The sequence below is a fragment of the Gigantopelta aegis genome, chromosome 8, assembly GCF_016097555.1.
Source record: "Gigantopelta aegis isolate Gae_Host chromosome 8, Gae_host_genome, whole genome shotgun sequence".
Taxonomy (NCBI): domain Eukaryota; kingdom Metazoa; phylum Mollusca; class Gastropoda; order Neomphalida; family Peltospiridae; genus Gigantopelta; species Gigantopelta aegis.
Genome location: NC_054706.1, coordinates 56,943,454 through 56,966,447, shown reverse-complemented (window position 1 = coordinate 56,966,447; position 22,994 = coordinate 56,943,454). Strand labels below are relative to the sequence as shown.

The following is a 22,994-nucleotide window of genomic DNA, read 5'->3' as shown; positions in this document are numbered from 1 at the left end:
GATACAACCTTGGGGTGGGGTACAAGCTATATTGTTACATTTATTTAAATAGAGTAGGACAACACAAAACCCCTTACATTTTCGTCCTTGTGGCTGCGGGGAGGGTGGGGGGGGTGCTGTTGATTCGCGTTACTTTATAATTTCATTAGTATATTTTAAAATTCATTTGCAAATGTATTATAATTATTAGTTGAACAAACGTTTTCATTGCTACTTTAACCTACTACTACTACTACTACTACTACTAGGCCTACTACTACTACCACTACTAATAACAAAAATAAAAGGTGCTAATCTAATTGCTAATAGGGGGCAAGACGTAGTCCAGTGGTAATGCGCTCGCTTGATGCGCGATCGGTTTGGGATCGATCCCCATCAATGGGCCCATTTGGGCTATTTCTCGATCCAGCCAGTGGTACACCAAAGGCCGTGGTATGTGCTATCCTGTCTATGTGGTGGTGCATATAAAAGATCCCTTGCTGCTAATCGAAAAGAGTAGCCCATGAAGTGGAGAAAGCAGATTTCTTACCTCAATATTTGTGTGGTTCTTAATGTCCGACACCATATAATTGTAAATAAAATGTGCTGAGTGCGTCGTTAAATAAACCATTTCTTTCCTTCCGTCCTAATTGCTAATAACAATAGGTTAGGCACTCGAATAGCAAATGTAGGCCAATTGCGGTTTATACAATATATATAAAATTTATTATTTCAAACACTGCAGCATAGTCAAAATGGTCAATGATGGAGTATCATCATCATTGTCGTCTTATTCCGATTCAAGTGTCATGATTGCTGCAGCTGATACTTCAACAACAGAAGCATCCATGTTGGTGAAGTAAAGTCCTGTTCCAAACTCATTCCTTTCGCTGTCCAGGACAGAACAGTTGGAACATGTCCAAGAGAGGTGAACGGAGCACGCCCAAAGTTAAAATAACAAGTTACAGATCTTCCAGACATTGCTGTCATACATGTTGAATGCATGCCGTTAAAATTAATAACCGTGATTATTAAAATTGAATATTTGGTATTATGTTTGAGGTGTCGGATAGATTATGTAACAGTTTGTTCACATCAGAAGACAGAAAATGGCTTAGCCAAAATTTTAGCCACTTGCAAATTTCATTAGCCATTTTTTCGTAAAAATTAGCCAATGGCTAATTGGGTCAGTCCGTGTAAGTGCGAATAATTTGTACATGCTCATATACCACTAGAGTTTCGAGCATGTCCGTCCCGGGGCCTGTCTCTGGATAGCCAGAAGCTTGTCCCGGGACAGAAACAAATTAAGCGGACAATTTTGAAATTTACATCCAAAAATTAAATAGTGGGCCTTTAAAATTTTGATGTGCATCTCTAATTAATATAATTAATAAAGAAAATTAAATTTAGTCGCTAGATTAGATCGGGTGGTCAAAAAGAAATTAGATAAGATCGGTGGCCTGACTCGCGATGGGGGGGGGGGGGGGGGGGGGGGTAGAGTTGAAAATGGGCAGAAGTTAATAGAATTTAAAAAAACAGAAGTTACAAGCCAAAAATAAAAAGAATTGACTGCTCGGTCGAATATTTATATAATTTGGAGCATTTTGGAAGGACAGTCCAAAAATAAATAAGAGAAAGAACAGAGGATCGGACTATTTAATATTAAAAGAAAGAAAGAAATTTCGACATAAACTTTTGAACGAAGGTCTAAATGTTTAAAGTCCGATCTATATGTCCACGTTAGTGGCCTCGTTAAGGCCGTTAGGGTGCACAGCTTGTCGGGACGAGATGGGTTGCATCCCGTCAAGAAAACCCCTAGATTGACAGTCAATAGATGTTGAAGGTGTAGTGCTGTGCTAAAATACAGATCTTGAGAAGCCGGATCCGTCTGAACGAGAGAGAGAATCAGACTAGGGTATAGTCCAGTCGTCATGGGTTGGTATGGTGGTGTGGACGGGCCCGACTCCGGAGGATACGAGATGGTATCACAATAAAACAAAGTAAAGTCTAGAAAAGAGTAGTAGGGGCCGACCCCACTTCCTATTTCTTCTTAGAGTGGGGCGGTCAATCTTCCAGTGCTGCTAGGACAGGCTCGGACATGTAGAGACTAAACGCGAACAACCGTGGCGTTCTGCAGAATGGCCGTCATACGAGTCACGAAAAAAACTAGTCAACATAGTCAGACGGAGAAATGTGGAGGCAAGGAATCTCGCTAAAAAAGAATCCAACCTGGTGGTGCAGGCTGTCGAAACGAGAAGCTTTCCAGCGTTCAATCAGTTCCAATGGCCGCGTACATCCCAGTAGAAAACTTCACTTCGTTGACAAAAACAACAAAAGTGAAGGATCCCCAAGTCGAGCCGCGAAAGCACGTGCAGTGTGCACAAACACGTCTTACCGCGACGAGCTCCAGACTGGGAATGGGTAATTCCGTGTCAATTTCAAGGTCAAAAGGTCATCAGGCCAAAAGTAACCCAAATGTCAGGAATAATGCCAGATTTGGATTGCTCCAATGATACCTCATTTGTCAAAATTGGACCATTGGTTGCTGAGTTATAGCAATTTAAAAGTTTTGAGAAAAAACAGAAAGAAAAGAAAAGGCCATAACTCGGAAACCGTTGGTCCAATTGAGCTAAACCTTGGAATTTCAGGGTTTTTTTTGCCAAAATAACCTTATATACCAAATTTCACTGAAATTGGAGAGGGTAGGGTTTAACCCATTGGGTGATCTCACATGGAATGACCCAATTTGGCTATCGACAGCGCGAGCCCTGATACTAAATTATAACCATGTCACCTTAAATTTGAGAAAAAGTCTGTCATTTTTCGCCGTCTGTCATTTTTAATTTTTTAATTTTTTTTACGGAATACTTTTCAAGAGGAGTGGAAGCCTCCGAACAATGTGACGTAATTAATATACAGTGTACGTGCATAACTCGTTCCGTCAGGTCGTACTCTAACTAATCACGCATACACCAGCAACCGAACGTCCGTGGGGAAGCACACACCACACACACATCTCAGCCCCCCCCCCCCCCCCCCCCCCCCATATACACATATTTATGCAGCGTATTTAATTTGTCTCTCTTGCGCTTGCTTTTAGGCTCCACCTAGTTAATATAATATACTTATTGCTGGCTGACTGGGATGTATATTATTACAGAACATTGCGATGCATTAACCAGACAAAATGTCTTAAATTAAATATTTTAGAACAATAATAAAGAACAGAAAACAATTTCAAGTTATCAAGAACAAGATTGAAGATTTAAAGCAAAAGGAATGGTTACAGTTTTAGAGTGACTCAGTAGGCTAAAACATTATTAAAATGGCTAATGACAAAACTTCATTTCCCAAAATGCCAAGTGTTGGAGTTACTCTATACAAAATTTAACGATTGGCTGATTTGACTACGGGCAGGGTAAGCTCTGATCTAAAGTACATGATTCATGAAGCCTTCAACAACTTATTTCCAAGTTTGACTTAAAATATTTAAAAACCTACAAAATACTACAGGGCAGGGGTGGGAAAAAATAAAACTGTCAATCGGTTCCACTTATATGTCATCACTACGGGGGGGGGGGGGGGTTAAAAATCAAAGTGACATTTGTAAAGTTTTATCTTGAATCATGAACGCGAAACGATAAACATGAAAAAAAATATTTTTACATAATGGAATAAATATAAAAAAAAGGAATAAAAGTTATTAATTTTAATTCCCTTATATGAATAAAAAGTACGAGTTCGGACCGACAAGAATGACCGGCAAAAGCACGTTTTAATTAAATAATTTCGGTCTCAGAGATCGAGAATCGGTCCCAGACCGGGAAAAGGGGGCTTTTCCCCACCCCTGCTATGTACATCAGTATTTATACACACTGTAATTTCTCATTATAATTAAACTATATCGAATTTCCAAGTCTACTTCCTCAAAACAAAAATGAATTTTACATTCAATAATAAATGCACATGGATTTGTTAACATATATATTGAGGCTGCCATCTTGACCGATGCATTTTGGATGTCACGTGACCAAATGTCATCTGCGAAGTTACTTTTTTACATTATACAATTAATCTACAACATAGCATCCGTTTTAGTGATGATTAATAATAATCTAGTGCTTAATAATAGTCTAAATAGTATTTTTGATTAATTTAACTAGTAATATTGTCCTAAAACACTGGATGTTGATACAAATAATAAAAAAATACTTGACAATTCACTAGCACGATTTAGTGAATTGGACTGATATTAGCTCGCTTCAACTAGACAATAAAATCACAAGTTTCTCCAAGTTACATTGATATCACCCAAAACATTATTAGATCTCGTTACCCTGATACTTTATAAAAATGTTACATATATTTACATTACAATTACTATGATATGGAGTTGGCAGCTTACCTAAAATGAGAAAAGCACTAACATTTTAATGGCGACGTAACACTGTCGGGCTTGCATGTGCTTCTCCGCTGACATACACGAGTTGTCTCCGCTACATCATAAACCTATAAACTGACAATACAAACACTTGGAAGACTGAGTCTACTATAAATAATATGGGGTGCCTATTAGAACACATCATTACAATATATATATATATATATATATATATATATATATATATATATATATATATATATATATATATATATATATATATATATATATATATATATATATATATATATATGTTGCAGTCAATCTGTTTGTTTCTTGTTATTTTTAGGTGTTTTTGTGAATTTTTGTGTGTTTGTTTGTTTGGTGGGTTTTTTATTTTATTTTATTTGTTTGGAGTTTTTTTGTTTGTTTGTTGTTGTTTTTTTTGGGGGGAGGTGTTATTACGCCAGATACGGACCTGAAGTACCAACCTCTTATTAAACCTGGATACATTTAAGTGCATTCTTGATCATATTATATCATAGTTAGGCCTATATTAGATCATTATAACACTGAGGTGGGGCAATTATAACACTGAGTGAACATGTGCTAGCTCCAATTACCCTGTAATCATTATTTTGATTACAATATACCTGTAAAACATGTTCAGCATATATTTAATTGCAGCTATGACAAGTTTGACAAAAGGTTGTTTGGCATCAATGATCAGGAGGCTGAGAGGATGGACCCACAACAGAAGTTTGTCCTCGAGTGTGTCTTTATGGCTTTACAAGATGGCGGAATTACTAAAGAAAATATACAAAACTCAAACACAGGAGTCTTCATAGGTTTGCATAGTATGTTTATCAAATATAATACTTTATATAATGTGTTTCCGGTATAATATAACAGTTATGCAGCCAGCGAGTTAGGTTTGCTTGTTCGCTATTTCATAATTCAGTGACTTACTTCTTTTTTTTAAAACTTTTTTTATTGTCCCCAAAATATAAAATGGCAATGTCAAGGCTGGGGTGCCCCGAGCTCACTGTCTGACAATATTTTTTTTTAATATTATATATGGTATACATAGGTTTATATACATATTGTACTTACGGTACGCTGTTTGTTGCGTATGGTTGATACATGTGGAAAGCTGCCTTCGGGGTAAAAAACCTATTAAAAATATATTAATCACTTTTCTAGATGACGATGATTGTGTGTGTCTGTCAAGATTAGTACTGTTTTAATAATCATACAGTCTGCCTGTTCTTCCATACAATAGACTTTAGACCTAAACATTTAGAGAATAAATACTCCTTGATTACAAATCTATGTATGACCAATTTATGTATCCTTTTAGTGAGAGGATTTTTCTCAAAAGTCTAATCTTCACTTAGAAACTAAATAAAATGTGCATATTGAAGATTTATATGATTTCCTTCGATTTTTGCATATTAAGAACGTTCCCATGTAAAATATACTCTTCAAAAAAAGAAACGCAAAAGGGTACAAATGGGTTATAACTCCGATTTTATGTTTCCTACCGGTTCATGCTTTGTGAATATAAGGTCATTGCATGTCCCAAACACATTCCCACGGTTACATTCGATAAAACGCAGCTACTGTACAATAAAGTTCCAAAATGTGAATATTCGCAAAAACGCAGCCACGTGCAAACCATGTCACCACTGCACGTGCGTTGTCTGCACGTGCAACATGAACACCGACAGTATAAAAGTGCAGGGTGTTCGCTTGCCTGGCCTCTGTATCTGGCCGACAGTTGACAATCCAGGACATGCCACGTCTCAGTGAACCGCAGAGAAACAATGCCATCGGCCGACTAGACGCAGGCGAATCCAGAACGGCCGTTGCCAGGGCATTCCATGTGTCCCCAAGCACCATCTCCATACTGTGGGACCGTTACCAGCAACATGGATCAACACGTGACCTCCCTAGATCCGGTCGACCACGGGTCACTACCCCCGGGCAGGACCGCTACATCCGGGTACGCCACCTTCGGGAACGATTGACTACTGCCACCTCCACAGCCGCAGCAATACCAGGTTTGCGCAGGATATCCGACCAGACCGTACGGAACCGCCTACGTGAGGTAGGAATTCGTGCCAGTCGTCCAGTTCGAGGTGTCATCTTAACACCACAACACCGTCGACTCCGACTGCAGTGGTGCCAGATTCATCGACAATGGCCTCAACTGCGATGGAGACAGGTGTGGTTCAGTGACGAGTCCCGATTTCTGCTCCGACGTCATGATGGAAGATGTCGCGTGTATAGGCGTCGTGGTGAACGTTATGCGGCAAACTGCGTGCAGGAAGTGGATAGATTCGGCGGGGGTAGTGTCATGGTGTGGGCAGCCATCTCACACACTGGCAGAACTGACCTGGTCCACGTGCAGGGCAACCTGAATGCACAGGGCTACATTGACCAGATCCTCCGGCCACACATCGTTCCAGTTATGGCCAACGCCAACGCAGTGTTCCAACATGACAACGCCAGGCCTCACACAGCACGTCTCACAACGGCTTTCCTACAGAACAACAACATTAATGTCCTTCCTTGGCCATCGATATCACCGGATTTGAACCCAATTGAGCATCTATGGGACGAGTTGGACCGACGCCTCCGACAGCGACAACCACAGCCCCAGACCCTGCCCGAGCTGGCAGCAGCCTTGCAGGCCGAGTGGGCCACCATCCCCCGGGACGTCATCCGTACTCTGGTTGCTTCAATGGGCAGGCGGTGCCAGGCAGTTGTCAACACACGCAGAGGCCACACCCGGTATTGACTCCAGATGACCTTGACCTTGGTGGTGTGTCCTATCACTTACTCACAATGGACTAGAGTGAATTGTGAACAATCCTGCAACATTTGGTAATTATCGGACTCACCATTCAATAATTAAATCAATTCTCCAAATGTTACGACAATGTGGTTTTGCGTTTCTTCTTTTGAAGAGTATATATCTTTTAAAAGGTTCCCACACACAAGAAATATATTTTGTACTTTAAAATAACTAAAATAACTTGCTATGTACATATTAAATGGACCAAAAAGATTGCCTTCTGGAATCTTGGCAGCCATCTTGTATTTATGTAAATTAAGAAAATACCCATTTAAAATTTTATATCATCTACAGACAAAACTTTAAGACCACTAAAATAGCTTACTTGGTATTTGTGATATAGCCAAAAAGTTTATCTTCAAGAAGTTTTCAGACATATTGGATTTATGCAAATTAAGGAACATTTTTATATCTACAAAATATCTATGTACCAATTTTATTTATAAAATGTTAATTTCCCTTTCTCTCTAGCCACGAATTGAAGATTTTAAAGTTTAGCCCTGAAAATTAAACATTAGTTGAATGTTCCTGTTTGTTTGTTTTTTTAGGTTTGAGATACTGCAATGTGGTGATGTTGAAAATCTCATCAAAAAGCGCATTAACCCAGGGGAGAATCTAGTTTATTATGTTAGCATAGAAGACACATATGATGTGGTTAAGCGTTAACATATAGCCACAGGACATGGTGGTCGAGATCGCATTACCAAAGAAATCAACAAAAAGTATCCAAACATCACTCGCGACGTTCTCAATCTTTTCAAGTCTTATTGTCATGAATGTCAGAAGAAACGCAAGCGCCCAAGGATTAAGGGTGTTGTAGTGCGCCCCATTCTCACAAAGAAGTTCGCTTCTCGTGCACAAACTGATCTTATTGATATGCAGTCCATGGCCTAAAATTCATTTATGTGGATTTTTGTCTATCAAGACCACCTGACCAAGTTTGTCATTCTTCGAGTCCTAACTTCAAAGCGTGCTGCTGAGGTCGCTCATCACCTGCTTAATATATTCCTTCTTATTGGTGCCCCATCTATTCTCCAAAGCGACAACGAAAGTGAATTCACAGCAGAGGTTATCAGTGAACTGAAAATTGTGTGGCCCAGGCTGGTTATGGTCCATGGTAAACCTCGACACACTCAAAGTCAGGGGTCTGTGGAAAGGGCAAATGGTGATCTCAAGGATATGCGTGTTACATGGATCGGAAATAATGACACAAATGATTTGTCAGTGAGCATAAAATTTGTTCAATTCCAGAATTCAGGTTATCATTCTGGAATCCAGCGATCACCATATGCTGCAATGTTTGGATGTGAAGCCAAAGTTGGCTTAACATCATCGTCTTTCCCAACAGAGGTAGTTGTACGGATGCAAAGTGAGGATGATCTTATATCTGCCGTATCCAAATTACCAACCGTCCTAGAACATACCACTGCACCTCATGCTGCTGATATACACGAATCAGTACCAAGCACCTGTCAGGAACCAGTACCATGCAGCAGTCATGAAGTCATGCCAAACACTAGTCAGGAACCAGATGAGTGGGACAGTGAACCTGATCCTGATATGCCAGTGCTCTCAGCCACGATTGATTTAGTTTCAGATTCAACACCAGAATATGGCGGTCCGCCTCTGATGAGTCCTGCTCCAGTTGCTGTCCCGGCTGATTTACTCGAGGCTCGCATACACACGATCTTAAATGAAAGAAATGGTGCGAGTTCCTCCAAGATGACCCAGGCTGAGCGTATGGCAAAGAGGAGTAGACTGGGAGACAACGTAGCTGTACCTATCCCTCTTGTGGATAGGGGACGCGGTGCCCTACGAAATATTTTCGGAATAATCATAGACCGTGATAAGAACGATATGTACGCAATTTGTGTGAAAGCGGGGACTCTAAAGGGGACGTTTACACGCAATCAGTTTGATTTGTGCCCCCAGCGTCTTCTTACTGATGCTGATGTAAACCGTACAAAGTTAGTGACCTTACGCCAAAGCTGTTAATCACGAATCCAACTGTGGTGGGCAGGGACATGTTAGGTGTAACTGTGCTGGGCCTATGAGATGCGAGTCCAATCGATGCAAATGTTTCAAAACAAAAAATTCAATGTTCCAGTCGTTGTCATGGTAGCCTTGTCTGCAAAAACAAGTGATCTTTCTATACCAATGTGTGTGCGTGTGTGTGTGTGTGAGAGAGAGAGAGAGAGAGAGAGAGAGAGAGAGAGAGAGAGAGAGAGAGAGAGAGAGAGAGAGAGAGAGAGAGTGAGAGAGTGTGTGTGTGTGTGTGTTGTAAAAATGACGTTTCTCCTACCAAAGCTGCAACCTAACTCACAAAGCTCTCCTAGACAACATCGCAACGACCTTCCAAGTGTTTTGAAAAAAGTTAAAAGTTTTTTTTTGTTTACCGACACCAGTAGTGCACATTGATCTATTAATCATCGGCTTTTGGAGTCTTTGAGAGTAAACCCGCCACACTGTTTTCCATTAGTAGCAAGGGATCTTTTATATGCACTATCCCACAGACAGGATATACCAGTCGTGGTGCACAGGCTGGAACGAGAAGTAGCCCAATGGGCCCACCGACGCGCTGCCCCGAGAGATCGCAAAGTTACGAGTGTTAATCAATTAGGGGGGAGTTTGAGGTGGGCGGAATTTGGAATACGAATTTAGTAGTTAGGTCAAAGATCTAAAGCCAAAATGAGCTTATTCATCCTACTCATGTCTAGTCCAAAAATTAAAGTCCAAAAATAAAATTAGACTGCTCGACCAAAAAGGTTTTAAGGTTGCCAAAATAGAATGCGTCGGTCTATTTACATGCATTTTATTTGGTATAGTCATACCTATAGCACATAATCAGTGTATAATAAAAAATATTATGATTTTTGTCATTTAATTAAATTAAACTATGCTATTTGATTAATTAGCCGGCACTCGCCCATGCAAGTTCACAATGACCTTGACCTTGGCTCTGAATGGAGTTTGAATAAGCACCGAGGAAAAAATTGTTTGTGCCCATAATTCATAATATAAAGATTTGAATATCTTTATTTACATTGTGTTTGACTTGCCATATACAACTGCTCTTAAATATGGTAATATATCTGGGCAACCTGAACTTAGATTTTAATAGAAATTTATTTTTATATTAAAAATAGCATGTGCTAATATTGGGATAATGTCTTTAATTTCCATAAACATAGTTAATGTTTCATGTATGTAATTCTGAAAGCTTAACGTTTTAAAGATCTTAATTTGTATTGTCCTTTTGACATATTTATAGGGTGCTAAGTCATATTTTAGACAAATATGTAGTTTTATGCTAAATATTTTTTTAATTTGAAGAAAAACTTTACCAAAGCCGAGCGCGCGTGCGTGCGTGCGTGTGTGTGTGTGTGTGTATGTAGCCTATGTGTGTGTTGTTATTTGCAATACATTTGTTCCTTTTTTTCTCTTTTTTTTTTTAACTTTAAGCCAAATGGAACAAACTCAATGACACGATACTGACATTCATTATCACATCACGTCTGTGTATATATTACAGGCATAACTACTCGAACGGGGGCGGGATGTGGTAAAACGCACGCTTAATGCGAGGTCGGTCCAGGATCGATCCCCTTCGGTTGGGCTATTTCTCGTTCCAGCCAGCGCCCCACGACTGGTATATCAAAGGTCGTGGTATGTGCTACCCTATCTGTGTAATGGTGCATATTAATGATCCCTCACAACTAATGGAAAAAAGTAGCGGGTTTCCTCTCTAAGACTATATGTTCAAATTAACAAATATTTAACATACTTATAGCCGATGATTAATAAAGCAATGTGATCTAGTTAATAATAATAATAATAATAATAGATTTTTATTTCAGATCAGAGATCCATAGAACATATATAAACATCACATACAAAACTGATTACATAATATACAGCAGCTTGTGCCAGCGATTTACACATACAGATTTGACGTACACAGTTGTACACCGCAGGTGGGCAAGTAGGTCGTTTGAAGTTGTTTCGATTCTGCTCTTCAGCGAATATGCTGTTGAGCGAAGTAAAGCGCCAAAGCTTTTTACTCGATGACTGACAAACATCTTGCTGGCACTGTATGGTCGTCGTTGTCCGATCATCCATCGGTATGCATTATTATAACATATGTTAAGATCTTTCATGGTATCCTGCTTAAATTTCACCCATAATGCACCCGCGTACAAATTACTACAATAACTCACAAATAATTGTGTTTTAACAGATTCTGAACATTTTGCAAATCGCCGCAACAACATGTTTGCACGTACACAAAGGGCTCTATACTGTCGTTTAATGTCTTTATCGTCTTTCATGTTTTTGCATATGATATGACCTAGATATTTATAGTTGTCAACAAATTTCAGTACATCACCACACAAATATATCGAAGGCACATTGATCAACTTCAGAGTTTCTGGCTCAATACACATACAAACAGTTTTCATTGTATTATATATAATATCATAATCTTCTGCAAATTTCTCGCAAATCGTTAACATTTTTCTTAATGCAGAAATAGATGGGCAAAGAAGTGACATATCATCAGCAAAACTGAAGTTATTTAGAAACACCCCACCAACATTACACCCAACTGCACATTTTGACAACTGTAGGTTAAGGTCATCAATATATATATTAAATAATAAGGGTGACATTACCCCACCTTGACGGACGCCATTTGTTACATTAAAATTACAGGAAATATATGCACCCCATTTTACACTAAACAATTGGGTTAAATACCATGCATAAACAAAACAAACAGTAACTTTTTGAATAATAAATCAAATTTAGTCACTATTGGTATTTTACAAACGTTTCTATTAACAAGTGAAATATATTCAATTCAATTCAATATTGTATTAACGTCTCACCTTTTAAAATCTATATAATATGGCTTTATTATAAAATAGAAACATATCTATTAACAGTGCGCAGTTTTCTTTCTCCGGGAATTACTGAAGCCCACGAATAAACATAACGGTATACGACAATGGGTAAACGAAATCAGGAAGAATTGTAAAAGCTATTCTCCGAAAAATTCTGAACATGATTTAATTCATGATTAGACATGTTGACAATATTTAAACAAAGTTCGCATAACAATATATACGTGTGTGTGTGTGTGTGTGTGTGTGTGTGTGTTTACAAAAGAAATACATGGTTTTATTATGAAGTAGAAAAATACATATTAAGTGAGCAGTTTTCTTTCCCCGGGAATTACTGTAACCCATGAATAAGCATAACTGTATACGACAATGGGTATAATGAAATCAGGATTGTCATAGTTTTCGGAGAATAGGCACAACAGTGTGAGACTAATGTTTCTAAAATATGTTTCAGGGTCAGTTGAAGGTGTTTTAAAGCTCGAACAGCGATCTATACAGCAGAAAACAAATCCCAAATTTTCCCCATACAGTCTGCAGGCCCGTATTTGGGGGGGGGGGGGGGGGGGGGGGGGGTTCGTTCGAAATCTCCCGCAAACGGTAAGGTCCACTTTTTTCCTTCTGTTTTTAATATGCAAAAATAGTTGACTAACTTATGCAACCCTCCCATATACCATTATTTGCTTGTCTTCGACATTTAGCAATCCCCTTACAAAAGCTGCAGTGAAAATAATTCAGAATTTCTAAGTAATCTGGCCAAAAAAAAAAAATAATAATAATAATAAAATAAATAAATAAATAAATAAATAAAAAAAACGTACATGTAGCAAAAAAAATTAATTGTACTTTCTGATATATTGATGACCTCGTAGCATTCGATAATTACATGGCAATGACAGCAGTTCACCTTCCATTGATTTATCAACCAAAGTTAGAAATAAAAGTTAACAACAGAAAATAATCCTGTTAGGTCAGGTTAGGTCATAGATTTTAACGTTTACATTCAGAACAAGCTGTTGTAGCACACGCCTGTCGTGGGCGCAGGTGTTGACATCCGCCGGCTCCTCCGTCCAGGACAGGAACAGGTTTGAGGTGGATGAAAGAGAGAGGGTTGGTTTTGGTGCTCTTGAATTTATAAATGTCCCGTAGGATTAAGGCCAATTAGAAAATGTTGCATACTTTCTTCAAGGTAATTTCCAAGTACTTCAAAATGTTTTATATCCATCATGTAGATGTCATTTTGATAATATGGCGCATCGGTGACAAAAATTAAATGGGATGCAATACCTTATGCAATACCTTTTGCAATACCTTTTGCTGAAAACGTTTGAGACCTACACCCGTACTCTTAACAGGGGCTGCATGTGTTGGCGGTGATTGGTGATGATACAATTTTTATGAACGTAATGTGATTCGTTTTTCATAAATATGTTCAACTGATCATAGTTCTGAGGTATACGTACCTTTTCTGTTACTAAGGTTATAATAAGCAATTGCCGAAAATATTTAACATGTACCTCGGTTCAATACACCGGGTCAATACCTTCAACTCCTGTTGTGTGCTAGAACATTATCTTGAGAGAAAAAAAACCCTTAATAACAAAAGTACAATCTACAAAATAATCGAAAATCGTTGTTTTAAAATATACATTTTAATGTTTCAGATGCCAGGAAAACGCGTTTTAGACTTTCAGAGATTTGAAATTTTCCAGAGGAGCATGGTCCTGGAACTCCATGCAACTTCATATCAAAAAGGCCCCGGCAAATACATAATCGAACCCTCCCACTCGAAATGCTGGCTACGGCCCTGGTCTAGTAATCAAATCAACATCGTAATCAACACGTAACAGACGATGAATCATATGGAATTAATAAATAATTAATCTGTTAATAATTTACAGGTCTTGAAAATGTACATGTTTTGCGCCTTGTAATCTAGACATTGTTTTATTTAAAACAAAATATTTGTGCTAATGTTGGTAAGTTTATACTTTTTGTTCTGTGGTTTGCTATCTGACGCCATATAGCCGTAATTAAAAGTGTTGACTGCGTCGTTAAAATAAAACATTCCTTTTTCCTTCCTGGGTTTCTAATTAATAACTAATAGCCTATACTAAGTGACATTTTAAATCTCAAGATTTAATCATTTTCTCACTTTATAGGGTGGGTGGGTAACGCTATATCACAAATGCTAGGAAAATGACGAAAATAGAGCTGTAAAAGCGCTGTCTTAGCAACAGGACAGTCGTTAGAAGTCGAGAGATCGGCGAGTTGGCCGACTCCGTCGTGACAGTTGGTAATCTTAGGTTAACTTACTCCCCAGCACAAAGAAATGGAAACCCAAGTGTCATTGGATGTTACAAATCCACCAAATAGGTCGAGCACTAGTCTCCCTAAGACAGGTAATGACACAAAGAAAACAAAAGAAGTACTTTCAGGTCGGCTGAAAAAGATCGAACTGCGTTCGGTCCCGATCAGCAATATGTACGAAACTTTGGCTGATATTGGTGATGATGATATGGAGGTTTCATCTCCAGATCATTGCCGATCACAAAGACCACCAGCAAAGCCAAAGATAAAGCCCATACTTCCTCCCGATGGAAAATAAAGTCATCCAATGGAAGTGCCGTGGGCTTAGGCCCAATTTTGATGAATTAAGTCTTTTAATTCAAAAACATAATCCTCTTGCAGTGTGTCTTCAGGAAACGTTTTGAAGGACACTGATCATATTACTATGAAAGGATTTAACCTCTATCATAAATTTCAAGAAAATGAAAATAGAGCATCTGGGGGTGTTTCCATTCTTGTTAATGAAAACACTCCTCAGAGTATAGTAGCATTAATTACAAATTTACAAGCTGTGGCTGTAAAGGTCACGGCTCATAAAACTATAACTCTGTGTTCGGTTTACTTGCCACCTCGAAACCATTTTAGTTTTCATCCTAGGGACTTTCAATGTCTTATTGATCAGCTCCCTACTCCCTTTATTATTATGGGAGATTTTAATGGTCACCACACTTTGTGGGGATGTGAGGATGTAAATATTAGAGGTAAACAATTCGAAGACTTAATTCTCAAAAATGACTTACTTTTCTTCAATGATAAAAGTCATACATATTTTCATTCTGCAAGTGGTTCTTTCACTTCTATAGATTTAACCCTTTGTAGTCCTTCACTTTTTCTTGATTTCTCCTGGAAAGTTGGTTCAGACCGTTGTGGTAGTGACCACTTTCCCATTATTTTGGAGAATGGGTTCAAAGGTGGAAGTTGGCGAAGGCAAATTTGGGTCAGTTTCAGCATCTGTGCAGCACTCGTCTGCAACAATTTGCCATTACTGATGCTGATGATCCCATGTCTTTGTTCACTTCCATCTTGAAGGACATTGCAGATGAAACTATTCCTAAGACTTCGGCAGTGCCAAAGCGTTTCAATAAACCATGGTTTAATGATACGTGCAAAAATGCATTCAAAGAGCGAAACAGGTTGCTTGAGCGGTTCAAACGTGAACCTACAGCAGACAACCTGGATGCATTTCGTATTGCTAGGGCTAAGGCTCGAAGAGAGATTAGACAGAGTAAGAAATCATCTTGGAGAACTTTTGTCTCCAAGTTGAATTCACAAACATCAGTAAAATCTGTCTGGAATAGGATCCGTAAAATCAAAGGTAAAGATTCCAGTACTACAGTTCATCATTTGTCTGTTAATGACACAGATGTCACGTCTCATCGTGACATTGCCAATGCATTGGCAGACAATTTTTCTCATAACTCATCTTCTGCTTTCAGTACAGATGCCTTTAAATATGTCCGAACTAAAGCTGAAAAGCAGTCCATTAATTTTTCATCCGAAAATGCTGAAGTGTACAACAGGCATTTCTCTATGGAGGAATTGCAGGATGCTCTTCTTAGAGCCCATGATACTTCAGTAGGACCGGATGAAATTCATTATCAGTTATTAAAACATTTACCTGAATCATCTTTGATGGTTCTTTTGAATATTTTTAATAACATCTGGATTTCTGGAGACTTTCCTTCTGATTGGAGGAAAGCTATTATTATTCCTATTCCCAAGCCTGGTAAGGATCCAACCAATCCTACTAGTTATCGCCCTATCGCTATGACAAGTTGCATTTGTAAAACCATGGAACGTAGACTTGTCTGGTATCTTGAATCTCACAAATTGCTCACTAACGTGCAATGTGGGTTCAGATCTAAACGTAGCACGGTTGATCATCTTGTTAGATTTGAAACGTTTTGTAGGGAAGCTTTCATCCATAATCAGCACTTGGTTTCAGTGTTTTTTGATTTGGAGAAAGCTTACGATACCACGTGGAAGTATGGGATTTTAAACGACCTCCATGGCACTTATTATGACAAGACACCGCATAAAGTAGGAATTAAATAATTAAATAGAAAAAGAAAAACTGGTTGAGAACGGTTAATTTAATACATTCTATTTGCATTTTCTCTGTATGCGACGTGTCATAAGTTGATTTATAGTCAACTGTGAAGCACACATCCGTTGATTAGCAGTACAGAAGGTAAAACAAGAAACAATTAATATTTTAAAGACTATATATATGTGGCAACCTGTAATCAGCGGTCACCTGTCTTAAGCGGCCATTTTTATCTACCCCCTTGTGTGACCGCTTAAGACAGGTTTGACTGCACGCACGCATACAGACACACATACATGTGCACACACACACGTACACACACACGCGCGCGTACATAAATGTATACATACATTCGTCGGCATTACTTTCAGGGTCTTTCAAACAAGCCTTTATAAACAGCTCTTAGGTTATAGAGTTTATCTTCAGAAAACAGCGATAGAAAATATATGAATAAGTAAATAGCTTCTTGGAGGGAAATCCCCATAATTTCTGACTCGTTTTAATTCTGGTTTTATTGCCGCCGATTCCTTTCATTTCATTAAAGTGGCACTTGCACTGGTACAATACGTGACAAGTGCACAGTCACGTAGGCGTATCGTGCATACCCAGTGCTTTATACTGGCACAGGTTCACGGGGACTGTAGAAATTTGTGTTCTGTGCCACACCTGAACTTTCAAGTGTCTATGGAAAACCACAACGGACTAGCTGAATGTAATGAATATTTGATTTCTTTTCAACAGACGAGTTATGCGTGAGAAATTTTAAAATTTGTCTTTGTTTAACATCACTAGAGCACATTGATTTATTAATCAACGGCTATTGGTAATTTGTCTTTGTTTAACGACATCACTAGAGCACATTGATTTATTAATCAACGGCTATTGGTAATTTGTCTTTGTTTAACATCACTAGAGCACATTGATTTATTAATCAACGGCTATTGGTAATTTGTCTTTGTTTAACGACATCACTAGAGCACATTGATTTATTAATCAACGGCTATTGGTAATTTTGACGTATGGTCTTGGGAAGGAAACCCGCAACATTCCACAGAAATGATAGCACATACCACGGCCTTTTATATTCCAGTCGTTGTTCACTGGTTGGAACGGGAAATAGCCCACTGGGTCCACCGGCCCGATGTGTCTTGCGATATGCATGTATGTATTTATGAATGCATGCATGGGGAGGGATTTAGCTCAGTCGGTTGAGTGCTAGCCAGAGTTGCTTGCGTCGCAGGATCGAACCACCTCGGTGGATTCATTCAACTGATTGGGGTGCTTTCTCGTTCCTAACCAGTGCAACTGGTGAAAGGCCGTGGTGTGCGCTTTCCTTGTGTGTGGGAAAGTGCATATAAAAGATCCCTCGCTGCTAATGGAAAAATGTAGCGGGTTTTATCATACAAAATAACTATGACGTGTTTCAGTAGCTGGAAGGATGGAGCATCTGCATCTGGGCTGATGTTAGGCACTGGCACGCGTCACATCAGAGTAGCACTTTCATGTACCCCAATTTGTCATTTTATCTTTTTCCAAAGAAAGCAGAGGTTGTGGCACATGCTGTGAAGTTGTCTACCATACTGGAAGCGCACTCTATTGTTTAAAAATTGGAACACTAGAAAAAAAGCACCACCCAAAAAACAACAAAAACAAAAATAACAACAACAATAAAAACCCATAACAATTAGCTGGTAATATGATGGGGTTTTGAAAGCACACGTGGGCCATCTCCTAAATGCCTATAGTTAAAAGTTTTATAATAAATAATAATTTAAAAAATAATAATACAAAAGTTGTTTTACACATAAAAATAATTTTAATGCAAAAACAAATGATTTTTTTTTTTTTTTTTTAAATATAATTTTTAAATTTTCTTTGCATTAAAATTATTTTGTAAAGCAGATGATTTGAAAAACGGTAATAGCGGTCAGGTTTTTGTCTATGATGCCCTTTCTATAATGCGTCTAACATATACTAAGTATAGACCGGTAGTATAGTAATAATAGAGTTTATCGATACATGGCTTTGAATACACAAACGGGTATTACCTGTGGATTATAATAAATTATTCTCTGACACATAAACATGAATATGCAACAGTGCGATTAATTTGTTTCCTTGTCGGTTACTTAAAAGGCAACCGCGACCGAAAATCCAATCAGAATGCAGTGCCTATGGGTGTTAACGGTCGATGTCGTGCCATTATCCAAATGCATTCCTAGAATTGGACTATACGTCAAAATTACAAAATGTTTGACATCCAATAACTGATGAGTAAATCGATGTGTTCTAGTGGTGTTGTTAAACAAAACAGACTTTAACTTTTACTAGAATTGGATACAATATTTTACAGTACCGACATTTTACAAGATTTTCTTCGTTTTTGGAAACGGTGGTGAATTGAAGAGATATTTTAATTATTCTTTGTCTGAGTGAAGACATGTACTTATTGGAAAGATGTTTGGCCGAGTGCCTCATTTTGAAGACGACGTTCTAGAGACCCAAAGGTTCGTTTTGTTTTTGTCTCGTACTCTTTCATAAATACATATTATGTACTAAACTAATAGCATTGTAACGCCAAATAGTTTTCGTCATGATTTTCATATTTTGCAAACATAAACTTTTCTATTGCACATCAAACATATTGCATCAATTCATGATTTAAATTCTCTCTCTCTCTCTCTCTCTCTCTCTCTCTCTCTCTCTCTCTCTCTCTCTCTCTCTCTCTCTCTCTCTCTCTCTCTCTCTCTCTCTCTCTCTCTCTCTCTCTCTCTGACAACGTATCGAGTGTCAAAACAACTGTTAGATCGCTTTCAGATGCACATGGCACATATTGCCAATTTAACATTCTCAATGCAAAATTCTATCTGAGGGAACTTTGATTAATAAATGTGTTTTTTCATAACCAAGAAACATGTTTTAAATCTAGATTAACTAATTTATTTCTCTGATTAACTGTTTGTCTTCTGTAGGCCCTTTAGTTTTGGTGTCAAATGGAAATTATATTTTGGTGTCGAATGGAAATAAAATTTCATATATAACATTTCATAAGTATAGTTTTAATGAACACGTTATACCACGCCAAAATATATATTTTAAAGTGTTTTCGTCATCAATATACTTTATTAAGAAATGACAGTCATGACTTTACAGACATTTAAATATGCTCCCTGCTAACAGCCTTTTAATAAATAAAACTGGATATTAGTTAAAATTTTTTGCTTAGAATATTAATGTTTGAACACCATTTGTTTCTGGTAGCTGGTAGAAATTTTAAACTAAATAATATTATGTATAACGCTTACAATACATGTATAAACATACTTTCTTTTTTGCCCAAAATGTTTTACCTTTTTTTTTTATTGACTCGTACAAATTACAAATAGTCTTGCATTTATAGTAAAAACATGACCACCTACCCGTATACTACATTAAAAGCAATTGTTTTTTTCTTTTGCATAGGTGTGGTAGTATTGTAAAATATTGTACAATAGTGGCCATTTTGAAAACCAAGATGACCGTCAGCATACTCTCCTGAAATTACTTCCATTTAGATTTAGTTTTAAGACACATATATTAAATGCAATAATTGAGTTATTTTGCTTTGTTTCAAATTTTAGTTTAAGAGATTGTCACTGTCGTCTAGTAGATCATTTATAAACCTAATTCCTGCATTATACAGTCTTTATAAATTATTGATTTATTATTTATTGTGATGTTCTCATTAAACCATATAAACTGAGTCTGTAACTTTTCAATACCTTTTTTTTTTAATTTCACATACAGACACCATGCTAAAAATGTTCTTCCATAAGGCATTTTTTTATTTTTGTGATTATGTTTACTTTAATATAATGTGCAACATAATTAATTATATTCTCAAATATCCAAATTTCACTATATATTGTTTTCCATTTGGAATTTGTTGTCATTGTCCAATAGTTTTTGTCATCTCTTGACGTTCAATTTTGTCTGGTTTTTGTCTCCATATATAATTTTGTCTCCATATATATTTTAATATTATAATTGGTAAATTTGGGATATGTTCAATGGGTGGGCTTGAAATGAATGAAAATAAATGGTTTTGTTCAGTAAGAATTAAGAATTTTGTAACTGTATTTCTACCTAAATGTACTAATGTCCTACATGACCAATGTTTTTATACAACAGAATATTTTTCTTCATAGTTTTTGTCAAACGTTCTAAATCTGTATCAAAATTAATGCCAAATAAAGTGAATCAATTTATCATATAACTTCCCTATGATATCCATGTCATAAACCCATGTGATAATTTAGTGTATTAACCCGGTTAATAATGGTATGCACATTTAAAGGTATATGCAAATTTTCAAGGTCTTCCGGTAATAATGTGTTGCTGGGAATGGGTCATTTGTTTACAAGCCATCAAGACCTGTATACCTGAGTGTAACGTTTTCATAATAATATTATATAGTTAAAGTGCGTGACGTCAAAGTAATTTGTGCTAATCGTAATGACGTGATATTACCGATGGAGGCGACTTTAGTACTGTAATTTAGCAAATATCGAATAAAAATGCTATTTTAAGAAGTGTTGTAGGATAAATAGAATTCGCTACTCGTGTTTTTTAATATGTAAAATATCAACCTCGTCTAGTTAATCAGTACTTGTCTCGGCAGACACTCGACATATACAGATTAATGTAGACTCGGTTGATATTTTCCATATTAAAAATACAATATTTGTCCAATGAAATTTAAATTTTTTACAAATTGTTTATCTAGTTATTTTTTTTTCATATTAAATTCGGCTGGCAGTATTGATCTTCAATCCAGAAAATCGTGCATAAAAATTAAGAATATTGATAACTGCATATAGGCTTTTTCATTTCCATCCACTATAATTGTAGTACCATTAGCACATTGAGCCAATAATTACGCAGAATTTCTTACTTTAACTTCTTTAACATTTTTGTTTTTCTGTATTACGGTACTCTATTAAGGATTTTGACAATCATGAGAACAATATACGGCGAAATAGGATAGCCTGTAGAGCTAGTTTTGAAAAAGGTGGTGCAAAACCATTTTGGAGCACACTAGCTTAGGCATCCTTACGGAATATAGCATTTCATTTTGTAGTCGAAGGACCAAGGCCAAAGAATATCAATACGTCTGAAATAAAATTCCAATCCACAGTCAAATACTTTTTCAAAGTCGACGAAAAGTAATTAGCCTGGAATGCATTCCATCATAACTCATAATGTCAGACATGGCTTGGACTTCGATAGGGTTTTAACGTGCTCATATACCTTTATGGTTTCGAACACGTCTATCCCGAGTCCGGCTTCTGGTATGATCGAGGGTCTGACTCGGGGCAGGAAAAACCTAAATATAGGTGCAATTTAGAAATTTAGAAAATTACTTCCAAAAATTTATAAAATAATAAATGGGGAGGTTAGTAAATTTTGACTGCGTCCATAAACATAAATAAACTTACTCTATGATTACTTGTGGGAAATTAATTTGACGCAATTTTAGATGGTGTGGTCTAAAAATAAAATAAATTATCAAATATAATCTAATTAAGACCCCAGATGTATGGAGGAAGGGTAGAAGCGTTGGCCCCAGCCCACAGAAAAGTTGTATTAAAAGAAATTATTATTATTACAGTCAAACCTGTCTTAGCGGCCACCTGTACTCAGCGGTCACCTGCCTTAAGCAGGCGCTTGTTTCCCTCCCAAACGATTTATAATGTAAATAATAAGCGGTCACCTGTCTAATGCGGCCAGGGGCCACCTAAATCGGATCCCAAATTGCTAAAATACCTGTATTAAGCAGACACAGTAAAATTTTGCTATTATATAAAAGGGATATTTTAACAACAGCGATAAGGTGCAGCAAATAACTGGTCTTCACACCTTCAGAAATACTATTATCCTGTTCAATTATTTAGACCCAAAGTTTTTTGCAAATGTTACGTTTATTTCCTATTCGATATTTGTTTTCTTTGCATTTACATGAAAACAAACCCAAACCCCGACAGGTTTTATATACAAATCATCATATAAAATGCACGAAGTTGACTTAATTCCACTTTTTAAAAATCTCTGTGTGTTCGGAATGCACGTTATTTCTCCTATAAATAACTAAGGACATTTGCATATCAAAAGCATTATTCTATAGTGCGTTTCAAACTAATGTTCGGTTCTATCGTCCTATCCGCACAAATCGTAGTATGACCTATATTTAAGAAAATATCTGTAAACATGAAGCAGGCGCGGATTCAGGTGGGGAGTTCAAGTGACAAAACCTCAGTTTGAAAAAAAAAAATGTATCAAATGTTATAATTATATTGTGGAATACACAAGCGCGCGCGCTGAAGGGAGAGACAGACAGACAGAGAGAGAGAGAGAGAGAGAGAGAGAGAGAGAGAGAGAGAGAGAGAGAGAGAGAGAGAGAGAGAGAGAGAGAGAGACGTCATTTATGTAACGACGCAC

General features: G+C 37.3%; 1 protein-coding gene across 1 annotated transcript in view; it reads right to left on the bottom strand.

Annotated features, from left to right (window-relative positions):
- The window catches only part of LOC121378598 (cholesterol transporter ABCA5-like), a 196,305-nt gene that overhangs the window by 40,932 nt on the left and 132,379 nt on the right, over nt 1–22,994 (bottom strand). The window lies entirely within an intron of this gene.